Genomic DNA, 13463 nt, shown 5'->3' on the forward strand with positions numbered 1-13463 from the left:
AGAACCTGAAGTCCCTGGCCTTGCTCCCAACATGCACTTTGAAATATGAGAGGGGATGCAAAAAAGAAAGGAGATCTGAGAGTACTGATTTAAAAGGAATGAACGTTGTTTGTTTTTTGAAAACATGTTTTGTAGGTTGATGGCTCTTGATCACTGTAGGATGGCCACCGTGGGGTCCCTCGACATGGCAAGAGCTCCTCTTGGTCATATAATGATTTTGGCTGTAATCTGCTGCCTTCTTTTCAAAGGATGCAGCTATCTGCAGAGGCTTCTGTCTGAACTCAGCCATATTTCTAGGCTCAAAGTGGTGGGACACCATTCATGTGAAAGCACCATGGGAGACTTAAAAGCACCATGTGGACCTTCAGGATAATCCAAAGTGTATTCCCAGCAGATGTCCAAGGCAGAAGATGCTCATTTGTTACATGTAAGGGAGCAGGGAGATTTATCTTTACACCTTCACTGGCCTGAAAGGAAGAATGCTTGGGGCCATCATATTCTAGCTATCTCAATTACAGCAAAACAGTCTTAGAAGGAGGCCAGGCCTGCTCTACGCTCAAAGATCATAATCTCTCCTTAAGGTTTTGCAAATACTTTTCAAAAAGCTTAAAACTTTGCTGAAGCAATACACGGCATGAAAGTCTTAGAGAAAATGCTAGCTTGGAGAACATGTCAGTCATTTTTAAGAGCAGATGTCCACCACTTCTCTCTTTGGGGGGAGCAGCCCATTAAGCCGCATGCTGCTGAATCAGATGTGACAAAAAGTTCAGTCAGCCCAGTTTATTTTGGCTTGCGAGTCAGCAGCCATGAGTGGGCCATGGCTGGTATTTCTGGATCTGCTGTTGCTTCTACTTTAGAGACTGTTGAGTCAGACCTGACTGAACTCACAGACATCTCTGGTTCTGCTGCACACGTGTGCCTCTTCACGGCCCGACTGCGGGCGATCTATAGCATTCTGGTAACTTGTGTTTTAAAATTGCACACCTACCTGCACAGATGTAAAATCAGCACCAAGCAAAATAAGCTTACCCCCGAATCTTTGTATTCTGTGTGCTTCCACAGAAGACTAAACACCCAGGCACTGATCCATTTATTATACGGTACATGTCATCTCTGGGGGTGACAGCCACATTCATCAAAGCTCCAATCCCTCGAAAGGGATAACGTTCAGGAAATATTTGAACGGCTATCAGAGAATTCATCCTTGCCTTATGGCTTTTCTAAAACTTAATAAAAAATCCTGTTTTCAATCAGAATCTTCCAAAGAATACAGACCTCATTTCTCCAACTTCTTGGAGAAGCCAAAGCAAACATCAACTATTATAATTTCTATATTTTAGCTTCAAGTGCCTCACTTAGTGTCATCCTGTTGACTTCCTTTCAGATGTTGTCCACACAGGATTTTACGCAAGATAGATTCTGCTCTATATTTGTACTTTGAGTCACATACCTCTGGAGTGTTTGAGCTTGAAGCGATGTTAGATCTCCTACTGCTTTAAAGTGAAGAAATAAAAGCTGGAAGAAGAGCAGGGTGGTCCTAGATACACTCTAGTGAATGGGAAATTTGAGACCAAAATGACCTATACAAAAAAGCAAAATAAAAACAAAAATATACAACAAAACAAAAAATTAAACATGGTTAGTTATCTAATAACACTTAATATCTATAATAACCTAAAAATAATCTCACCTGCCCAACATTTTAGAGTTTACACAATGTTTTCACATCGGTTGTTTCAATCCTCACAACTGCTCTAGAAACAATTTTTTTTGTCTTAACCAAATGAGGAAATGAGCACGCAGAGTGGTCAGAACACTTGCAAAGGTCAGGATTTGGGGTCTGCACAGGGGCTCAGGTCCAAAGCTTCTGATTCCCAAGCCAGCAAGCTTTGTGGAATGATTTTATTCCAACAGTAAGCAGGACTGCCCATAAAGCAACTTAAACATCTAAATAGATTTGCTTTTCCAATTGGTCTGAAATTTTCCAAATTTCGCTTTGACCAGCAAAATTGTCCTAATGTCCCTGGAAGTGGGTCCAAAGCCACGTATCCATAAAACGACAGCTGTCAGCATAATCAGAATGGGATGAAACTCCTACTCTATTTCTTTGGCCCCTAAACTGGTTTGCTCCCAGCAGCTTCCATCCTCAGGAGTATTCAAGTAATGTGACTGCCTCTTCCCAAAGAGAGATTGGTATTGTGCATATTTGTTCAAAGACAACTGTTGCTGTTGTTTCTGTGGTACTGGGATTAATTATGTTGGAGTGTTTTCTTCTGATTGTCTCCTTTTCTATATTTAATGGAGCTGGGAAAGATAAAACTCAATTTTCCTTTTTCCCACACAGAAACCCTTTCCACGTTTTCTAAAACAAGTAAGATAATAAAAGAAAGGCACAGTGACAGGGAAGATGTGGGGGTTTTTTACAGAAGGCCATTTGAGTTTCCCTGACAGACTTCTCCCTTCCCTCTCCTCCCCTTCCCTTCCAGGCTCTTCCCTTTCATAGGAGCACTTTAGGTCATGAGGACAGGACTCTGCAGCAGGTAAAAGTAGAACTAAAACAGTAAGTCTTCCTTTCTCTTCTTTCTCTGACTTCTTCATTTGCATAAATTAAAACCCATTCTAAACTGGCTTCTTTCCTTTGGCATGAAAGTAAGTTCTTCAAGTACTCATTAAATGCCCAGTCATCTCATCCCCCTATTTTCGGTTCCCTTAACTTTTTGTCCCTCAACTTCTCATGGATATCCCTTGTCAGACTGGTAGGATTTTTTTTTTTTTTCTGTGAAACCTGAATTGGTAACCTTGGAAAGTCTGAACTGCATCCAAAAGGAATTCATTACTGAGTGGGGGTGACTTTGACTTTCATGAAAATGAATGCTCCGAAATCATCAGCTTCAGAAAATAATTCATTATACTTTTTTTTTTTTTTTTTTTTTTTTTTTGGTGGTGGGATGGATAAAGTACCTTTCATAAAAGCACCTCTTGTATGAGTATCCTGCGTGACCTATCTCTTATGAAAGAAAATGTTAGGACAGTCAGCTATTTGGAAACATTGTACGTGCAAGCTTTTATGCTGACTTTCAGTGAGAACAAGATGAATCATGAATACTTAAAATTCTTTCCCCATGGTTCTGCTTGAATCCTGGTTTAATTGTTTCAGAGTATGCACCTGGGAGACGCTGTATACAGTATGGGTTTGGAAGTTGGAGCTTCCAAAAATTGTCCAGCTTAGTGGCCAGTGGGAAGGTAGTTCCCTAGAAATTTCATCTCAGAACTCTCCTGTCTCATTATTTGGGCAGATACTTTCATGTCTTTCTTCTCCCAAAGCAAAAGAACACTGACCACTAGCCCCATTATGTTTAAAAAGTTTTTAAAGATTTTTCCTTAATTTAGAAAAATTACATAAAACAACTGAGGATAAGATGTGTGCATCTAGCGCCCAGCTCAAAATAATTTTAATATTTTGCCACATTTGCTTTAGATTTTTTCATGTTAAATACATAAATAAAGTAGGGAGTAAGTAAAAATCCTCTTCGTACTCCTACTCAATTGTAGTCTTCTTTCTCTCTCTCTCTAGAAAGAAAAAAATTGGGGATATAATCTCCCAGTCCACGTATTTATATCTTTGCTACTTTTCTTTAAATATTATGTAATATTTGAAGCAGATAATTCTAACTGCCCACCTAATCACTGCCACATTGCTCTTTACCATTCTATCAGAACCTTGATCCTGTCCAGGAAGCAATGGGTCAGGAGGATCTACACACACACACACACACACACACACACACACACACACACACACACACCAGTCTCTGGCGCAGCGAAGGAGTGGAGGGATAAGTAGGAAAGAATGTGACCTAGTTTGGGTCAAGAAGCTTTATGCAGAAGTTTAGAAAGTGAGGTTTCTAAGAAAACCGTTGTTTTCTTGGTAACGGGATATATTCAGATTCAGATCTGAGGCATGGGTGCAATGTGTGATATGGAAGCTACCATCTTGTCATCTTGGGGATGGAAGAGAGGGAGATAGAATGAGCAATGAGCTTTGAAAAAAGATGCTGGCTGCAGGTTTGAGCCCCTCTGAAAATAATTTTTTGAGTTCTCCAGCAAAGGTGGACTAATTAAACATATTTAGACATGTACATACGCTGTTCCCTTTCTGGACCAGACCTGGTTAATTGTACAAGTACACACAAATTATATTTGACCTCTATCCACTTGATACATATATATAGTTTATTTACTTTTCAACTTATTTTCCACCCATTTTTTCCCATGGATATTTAGATTGTGTCTAACTTTTCACCATTATCAGTGATGCTGTTTTGCACAACTCTATGGACTCACTTGTACAAGAGTTTCTCTAGGATGTATGTTAGATATAGACTCTAATGGGTCTTTTGAGATTCTTAATTTGGGTCTAAATGGCTTTTTGAAAATATAATTATTTGTGAATTTGGATGCAGGTGGGTAATGGCAGCCTCTGGGACTCTTTAAACTATATGATGTCACATGTCCTTTTTGGTTTTTTTTTTACCATATTTATTAAGCTTCTGACAAAAGCAGAAACTAAGATTTAAGAATATATAGAAACTGCAGTAACTGAGTAAAAAAGGAAAAAAGATTTTGATTTCCACCAGCTCTATGACAATTCCTTCTGTTACTCCCCTTTTGTCATGAAACTCTACACCAGGTTGTTTCAACTAGGGTGCTATTGACATTTGGAGCTAGATTTTTCTTTGTTGCAGGGCCTATCCTGTGCATTATAGGATGTTTATGTAGTAGCCTCTCTGGCCTCTACTCACTAGATGCCACTAGCACACCGGTCGTGACCACCAAAAATAACTCTAGACATCGCCAAATGTCCCTGGGGGTGGGGAGGGTGCAAAATCACATGGTTAGGAGCTTCTGCTCTACAACAACTAAATATTATGGTACTTAGGATCAATGTGAACAAAGAATCCCATGGAGGCAATGGCAGACCATGAAATTTTTTTAATGGTCATTTCAGTCCAATCAAGAAGCCTACTATAGTACTGGTTTCAGTAAACCTATATTTCCAGTCCTTAAGTTGGGGAAATTAATGTTGGATATTTATAATACTTTTGTAAAATAAACATATAAGGAATAATAATAATAATATAATTTCATTTATACTGTGCAGAGAATTCTCCTAAATGTTTTAGATATGCCTGCTTGTTTAATCTTCACAATCTACTTGTGATATACGTACTATTTTGTACCCATTTGACAGATGAGAAAACTGAGGTGCAAGAAAGTGAAGATTTGTTCAAGGTATGTGCACTTACCACCATGTTATAGATGAATAAACTGAAACAGAGATTAAGAAAGCTAGCAAGGATCTCATAGTATTAAACTCTGAGGTGATATATTCAATGTGGATTAATACGGTTACACGCATGAACATGATACAACTTAAAACTATACTGTCAAAGCTACTTAGCATTAGGGATTTGGATCTCTTAAGAGGAAATAGTTACTGCTTTTGCAAATATAGAAAAATTAGATTTTGTAATTTGTCATTAGAAGATTATATTTATGTCTAAGTTTTAACATTTCCATTTTCTTCCTCTTTCTCTTTCCTCCCTAACTCCCCACATTTTTTCCCAGTAAGGATTTGGGTAAGGGAGTTAACTGGATGTATAAAGCCAACTACCTATAAAATAATATATTATAGTTGTATAATATATGATAAAACCTTCTGGGAACATAAGAGGGATTCAGAAATGATTTAAAAAAAAAAAATCCTAGAAGGACCTACACATTGCCATGAGAAGACTGCACACGAGAAATTGGCTCTCTCAAAGGAAGCCTGGTCAGTTACACAGTTCTGATGGCCCATTAGAGAAAAACCAACCCGTTACTCAAGAGGAAGTACACTGTTCTTGGTGCTAAAATCAGACAGGAATTGCTCCCATCGTGCCTGTCAAAGTTACTTGGTGCAATGTTTTGAACGGCATCATCAGCATTCAAACAAGAAATCCAGGGATGAGTTTCCCATCTGGGTAAGCCCAGCTCAGGAAGGCACATTGTCAATTATGCGTTGTCCTTTTTATGCTGACTATATTTTGGTTCTGTCATGAAGAAATCTAGAGTCATCCAAATATCAAAGTATACAAGAATTTTGTAAACGATCCTGACCTGATTGTATTTTTTTCCAGATTCTTTGGAATCGTTATTAAATTCCATTTGACACCTCTATTATAAATATTCAGACAAATATACTTATTTTGAAATGTACTTTCTTTTTTAAGTTTTGAAAATTCCTGATTGTGCCTGTTCTCCCGAACTACTATATTGAGCCATCGTAGGGTCACTGTGGTTTGTGCTACTAACTTAATAGTGATTTATGTAACTTTATTCGCCAAGCCTGCGCAGTTGCTTATATTCTGTAAGGCTCAGGGCACTTTATAAATTAATAATTTTTAAAAAGCCTACAATAATAGTTGCAAAACCAGCAAAACCTGCAGTGGGCAGATTTCACTTTCTGTTTCAAATTGCTAGCATAGGTCTCTTAACAACCAGAACAATGGTGAGGGTTATAATGGTTTTTCGTGCATTACAACTTTAAAAGAAGATTCAGCAGAGTAGGTCGAAGGAGAAATAGCTGAAACTTCCAGTTCCTGTTGTAATTCTGAAAGTACTAACATTTATTATTAGTAATATTAATATTATTATTATTATCATTACAAATAGTGAAAGTAGGAATGCATAAATAAAGTCTGCCCCAGGGGCAGCCTGAAGCTATATTCCAGCAAGTTACTGTGCTTCAGTATTATGAGAATTTTTATCCATCATCAATAAAAAATGAGCATAGCAGTTATTATGGCAGTTCCATAGTCAAGACTGTTACTGCTATTACATCTTTTAGTAAAAGGGTGATACACTCTCCATTATACAATGTCAACTCATCCACCTTTCCGACATTAAAGTATAATGTACAATCTTTACATGGATTCTTCCCCAGTGAAGTCACATTTCCACGAACTTGGGGCAAGGACACATTGGGGCTAAATTAACTGTGGGCAGAAAGTAAAGTAAATTACATTTTTTATAAACCAACAGCAGCACTGGGCTACTTCCATTCCTTTTTCAGAAAGGAATGAAGTTGAAAGAAATTTGACAAAATAAATATTTTACAGTGCAAGCCTATGCTCACCAGTGGTGGAATTATGCCAGATCAATGCCCTTGATGCTCCGCTGGGCACAATCTCTGGAACCACATATGAAGCAAATACTTCTCTAGCCCCAAACCCTCCAGTACCACAGATATGAGTAAGCAGTCTGAGTAGACTGTCTGGCTGCGGCAGCCATCTTTCCAGCAGCATGGCAGTTGGGGTTGGGTTCTCAGTACATCAAAGTCCCCCTCTTTATATGCTGATTTTTTTTCTTCCCCTAAGCCCTTTTAATTGTATTTTACCCTTTCTCTAACCCTAACTACTCTTGCTTATAGTCATCAATGGGATATAAAAGCTTCATGGTTAACTGACCAAAGCATACATGTGGGAAATTTGAGAAGACCAAGATATGGAACAGAAAACCCCAGTCAAGCCCAGCCTCTGGCCCTCCTTAGATGTCTTACTTTGGGAAAATATCTTCCCTACTTTTTAATAGATAGTTTTTGGGTATCTGACCAGCTCAAAATGATTCCCACTTCTCTGGGAAGCCATGCCTGTCTTGTCTGCATACTCCTTACCCATAGCTAATTGGATTTTATCTACCAGATTTTCTCCCCCAGCAGAGTTGATAAAAGGTAAGCTGTGAAAGCTTCTTTCTGCCATGTGAAAAAAGCAGGAAAAACTGATCTGCAGGAAGAAAATAACATGGTAGAAAGGAAGAGAAGAGCAAAGAAGGAAAGGAAGACTGAATCTTAATGCTTCTTAACCTAACAAGGAAGGAGGTCATCTTGGCGGCATTCCTATCCCACAGTCTTCATTGAGATCTTACCTGCGATTTGGCTGCATACCTACCCTCTGGCTCTATGAGACTCCTTATGTCTTAGTGCCAGACTTTTTTCTATTGTTTTTCTAGTTTTTGTGAGTCTTTGTTACCTGTGACCACAAGAGTCCTAAGACACTCTTTGAAGTCTGGACTTTTCTTTTTCTACCATGGAACTAAAATTCCCGACCCACTATCACCATGGGTTTGTGGAAGGGGAAAGTGAGTTCATGACAATATTCTTTGTTGTTAACCACTTACAAGCTCATTCATTTGGCCAACAAATGTTTACTGGGCATCCACTATGTGTCTGACACTACCCTAGACATAAGGATAGACCACTGAGCAAATAAAATAAAATAAAATAAAATAAAATAAAATAAAATAAAATAAAATAAAAATAAAGCATTGCAAAATGGAATTTATGTTCTGAAGGAGGGAAATATAAAGTGAAAATTTAAAAAGCAAGTAAATATAATGATGACAGGTAATACAAGTCGTGTAAAGGTGGCAGGGAGTGATGGAGGTGAAGGGTTGTTATTGTAGGTAGCTTGGTTAAAGAAAGCCTCAGCAATGCAATACCATCCGAGACATGAAGCGAATTAAGGAGTGAGATAAGGAGCCATCCGGAGAACAGCATTCCAGAAGAGGGAAAAGAAATGCAAAAGCTCAGAGGAAGGTGTGGGCGTATTGACTTGGGGAACACAAAGAAGACCAGAGTGACATGGTAAAAGATGGGATCAAGGAGTGGTTGCTACACTATGGTAAAGACTTCTAACTTTACTCTGAGTGAGGTGGAAAACTACTAGAGGTTTTGAGGGGAGACCTGACAGGATCTGACTTCCATTTTGAAAGAATTCTTGGGACGCTGCACGAAGAACAGACAGTAAAGGGAACAAAAGAAGCAAGAACACTTATTTGGGGCCACTGCAGTGGTCCAGGGGAGTAATTTGGGTGGCTCGGGTAAGAACGGTGGCTACAGAGGAATAAGGAAGTGCCAGATTTTCATTTGATTTGAAGCCAGAAGCTCCAGGGCTTGCTGATGGTTTAAAAATGGGTTTGAGAGAAGATGCGGGTAAAGAAAGAGTAAAGATTTTGGCCAAATAGACCAATGGAGCTGATGAGTTGGGGGAAGATTACAGGATCAGAAGCTATTAAAGTGGGAAAAAAGAAGTTTCATTTTCGATATGGTAAAATTTAAACAACAATTAGACATCTAAGTAGAAAAGTGATGTAAGAAGTAAGGACTCAGATGTGAGAGTTTGGAGAGACTTCTAGACTGGAGATCTGGTTTATATTCCTGCCTTCTCCACCCCCCAACCCCCTTTCACCTCCAGAGGAGCTTCCCACTTGGACCTACTAAAAGATTGATATTTTCATTTGATGGATTAAGAATTACAATTATGGATGGCATGATACTTTAATATCAAAGTTTTTGGAAGGGAAACAAGAGAGTTTTTTAAAGCCCCAATTGACTTTCTTGGCTTTCTGTAATTAATTTGGGTGAACATATCTTTTATCTTTGAACAAAATACTACCAGCAGCAAAACATTTTATATCTATAAATATGTTTATTGGAAACACTTGGAACTTCTGAGTCAGAAAATAAATATCGAGATCATTGTAATAATATTTAACAAATTGTTCTTTGATGCATGAAATGTTGGATGAGCATATCAGTCATTGAACATTTATGCTGAGAACAACGTAATAGGGCTAAGACTAATAAAACTCAGCCCCTGCCATGAAAGGGCTTAGAGCAGAGAGCCTGAAATCTGGCATATTCCTAAGGTCAAATCAGAGCAAATGGTAAATTTGCAAAATCTGTTGTTGGTCCTTTTCCATCACCATATTCAGAATTTAATTTATCCTTATGGCACACCCGCTTTCCTACCCAATCTGTAACCCAGAGAAACTGCGTAGCAGGGCATACCCTGAAAATATATGTGAGCAAAAGAACCTATAATTGAGATGTGGAATACAGCTGAAAACCATGAAAGCAACGCAGTTTGGTGTAAAGAGCACAAAAATAAAGCCAACTACCTAATCCTGCTTAGCATGTGACTTATCCACTGTGTCATATATGATAAATTCATTTATATGGGACACTTCAATACCTCATTGACGCAAGAGAGCAATTATCCCACACCAAAGTCTCAGAAATGTCTATCTTCAATCTTTCAAAGCTTCTTCATTACTTTATGCAGCTTTGTTTTTTAATCCTTATTTTAGTGGGGTTTACCTACCCAACTCCAAAATATTTTAATGTATAATTATCACACATGACACTCAGGAGCCCGGTAAACACTGATTGGACACCAACCGTGCTGCACGCTGGTAAGACAAAGAAGAACATGCAGCCATTCTCTTCAAGCATGGAGAATCATATACACACAATACATTACAGAAATTGCAAAGGTGAATTTTTGCATGAGATATTATGAAAGCCCAGGAAAAAAAGGCACTTATCAATCCAAGAGGGTTGGTGAAGTCTTGCTTAGGGAATCTTGGAGAGGACAAGTAAGAGTTCACCAGGCCGAGACAGGAAGACCATGGGCAGGAAGGAAGATCATTCTTGTTAAATGGAGCAATAAGAAACAACAATGAGCTGGTTCCATGAGATTAAGTGTTGTTAGAATATAAATTTTGAGACAGCAAATCATGAGTGTTGTAGTCGAAGGGATAGGCTAGAGCCCAGTTATGGGGGTTTGATGTGTGAACTTAATTCTGCTCTTGCTAGGAAGCCATTCTTCCCTAAGTCAACTCAAATTCCTCTTTTTGGAAGGAGGTGGGGGTGGGTAGAGCATGTCAAACAACTAAGAACTAAATAAATGGATTTATACAGCTGTGGAGGCTTTTTTTTTTTTTTTTTAACATTTCCTGATGCCTGGAGAGAAATAATGTAAAAGCCAGGAAAATAAATATTATGGAAATTAATTAATTAATTAGGATATATTTTGTTGTATTTAGAAGTCATGAGAAATAATGATATATGCTATAAGCATCTTTGAAATAATTATTAGAGATTACAATCAGAAAGCATAAATATTAAGTCAATGACCTCTGGGGTCTCTTGTAACAGTTGAAAAATTCCGATATTATGACCTTGCTTTTTTTTTTTTCCTCATGTCTGAGGAATTGCCAGAGGGGAAGTATCTCTAAAGAAGGAATTAAGAACTCAAGTCTCAGCTTGTGTTGCAACATCTTTGTTCTTAGAGCTCACTTCAGAGCAAACAGTGGGCTTCTCAGAAATGATTTCAAATTTCAGGAAAGTACATTATAAAAATCAGGAGATCAGCCAGACAAAAGCTTATAAGAAAGATGCAAATGACATAAAAGTATTAATTGAAGTAATACAACCATGCTATCAGTATATAAGGATAGATATTTATGCAAATATATTAACTACACCTCATTAGTACTTTGTATGATGTGTCTGATTCTATGACTAAATATACATTCACTAATACACATATTTTTGATCTGGTACATTTCCATTTAAAAGATCATTCCCCAAATCCTATAATTACAGAGATTGCTGACTAGTGCTATTTGAAAACTCTTTGTAGTCCAGGTTACTTATCATCATGTTGGATAAAAATAGGCAAATGTCATCTGTTCCCTTTTAAGAAATAGAGTTTCTGGCTTCATCGAACCTAATTAACTGGTTAGAGTAGCCATCCATAAAAACAGGAGCTAGCACTTCAGGGCCCATTAGCATCGCCCCATGAAGCTGTTCTCCTTCGCTGGCTGATTTTTCTCTTTCCAAGCCTAAGGATCCTGACCCGGAATGTGTGGTAGGTCCCATTCAAGTTTCCTTTTACCTTTAATTCTCTAAGTGGTAGGAGTAGGTTGCTAATGAGGTTAAATAATGGGCTGAAATCCTGGGCAGATTTTTCATTATTGTTGTTGTTCTGTGAGTTCGTGCCTTGACCCAGTTAGTTCCATCAAAATTAAGACAATGGTCAGTTGTAGTTTATAAGTTTTCTAAAAAGCACATTCTGACTTAAAAACAGAAATTCAAACACTGAATTTTAAACATTTTTCTCATAGAACACCAGTTCTCAAAAAAGGATTCCTTGAGAAACAAAGGAGAGGAGGCTCCTAGATTAACAATTGCATGTTGCATGTTGACTTTACATTTCAAGGTCAACATTTGAAAGGTTGCATGGATGGCTCACTCAAGACGAATCCTACCCATTCGCACATTAAAAGTTCTGAGAATTCTAGCAGTAAACAAACCTGCTTCCCCTTGTTTAACCAGAATAATCAAGCTTATCTGATCAAGGAAGGTTTGTTTTATTTTTATTAAATATATTGCTATTCCATGGAGTTCCACAATTTTAGAAATAAGAGATATTAAATCAGAATTTTGGAGTCTACAGTGTTCAAAATTTATTCATTTTATATATCTACAACAAATCCCATTTGACGGATAACTTGAGGGTCACGGATATCATTCCAAGACGGGCATACTCCATTTGCAGAACTCTAAGTGGCAATAAGGTTTCCTTATTTCCATTCTAAATCATCTCATCATTACCAAGAATTCTTGGTTAGTTGCTCAAAGATAGTTTCCACTACTTTATCTGGAGGCACAACAGACTTTCTACCAGATTTGGAATAGGTGAATAGTTATAACTTGATCTAATAACAAATTTCCAAATACAAGCAAAATGGAGCAATACTTACATTTTTATCACATGAAGAGTTCCAAAATAATAGTAACAAGAGGTAAAATATAATAGTAGACATTACAAATGTCATAATGAGACGTGCCAAGATAAATCCTCGTAGAGATGAGAAAAAGAATAGAGAAGCAAATTGGTAAGCAAAACTGAATCCATGAGGGCAGTTTCAGGCTGTACGTAGCAGTTACTGATAGAAAGTTCAAATCTGAATTCTGGATATTAGTACCAAAATGAGAATCATTACCTGAAAACAGAAGCTAGGGTACAGTGATCCTACTCATCAAAAAATAAAGCTGGGCATTGGAACTAGGAGGTGGGGAGCAGATAACTAATGCTAACTTATAACTGAAACTAAAGCATATAGGAATGAGGGAAGACAATGACACACTCTCAAATGAAAGAATAACTCCTATCTACCAAGAGCAAGAATCTATAAAACATAAATATACATAAATGATATAAGCCCAAGGGGAGATGAAACAGACTGAACCACAGACTGGAAATGAAAAATATAACCATTAAAAATAAAGTCTTCATCATGAGATGAAACAATTCTAAACATGAAGCAATGCTGTAGGGAAAGAAAGAATTAATGAATTTAACAGTTATACTGAGAATCCACAAAGAATATATAACAAAGAGCAAAGCAAACTTCCAAAGAGTACAGAAAAGCAGGTAAGAAATGTGGATGGCCGATTTGAGAGGCTCCAGAATATAAGAATAGAAGAAGTGGGGAAAAAACAATATCTGAACAGATACAACTGTGAATTTTCCAAAAGGTAAGAAAGAAACATGTTATAGCAAACTGTTAAGTTC

The 13463-nt window shown here is 37.6% G+C and overlaps 1 long non-coding RNA gene across 1 annotated transcript in view; it reads right to left on the bottom strand.

Annotated features, from left to right (window-relative positions):
• Positions 1–1466: 1466 nt before the first annotated feature.
• LOC148109820 (uncharacterized) overlaps positions 1467–13463 on the bottom strand; it is a 247058-nt gene continuing 235061 nt past the window's right edge. Inside the window, exon 5 of the long non-coding RNA XR_015724669.1 lies at positions 1467–1580. This is a non-coding gene — a long non-coding RNA (uncharacterized LOC148109820). The remainder of the gene's footprint in view (positions 1581–13463) is intronic.

Source organism: Ursus americanus, chromosome 6, assembly GCF_024610735.1.
Source record: "Ursus americanus isolate L20-20 chromosome 6, mUrsAme1.1.p, whole genome shotgun sequence".
Classification (NCBI taxonomy): domain Eukaryota; kingdom Metazoa; phylum Chordata; class Mammalia; order Carnivora; family Ursidae; genus Ursus; species Ursus americanus.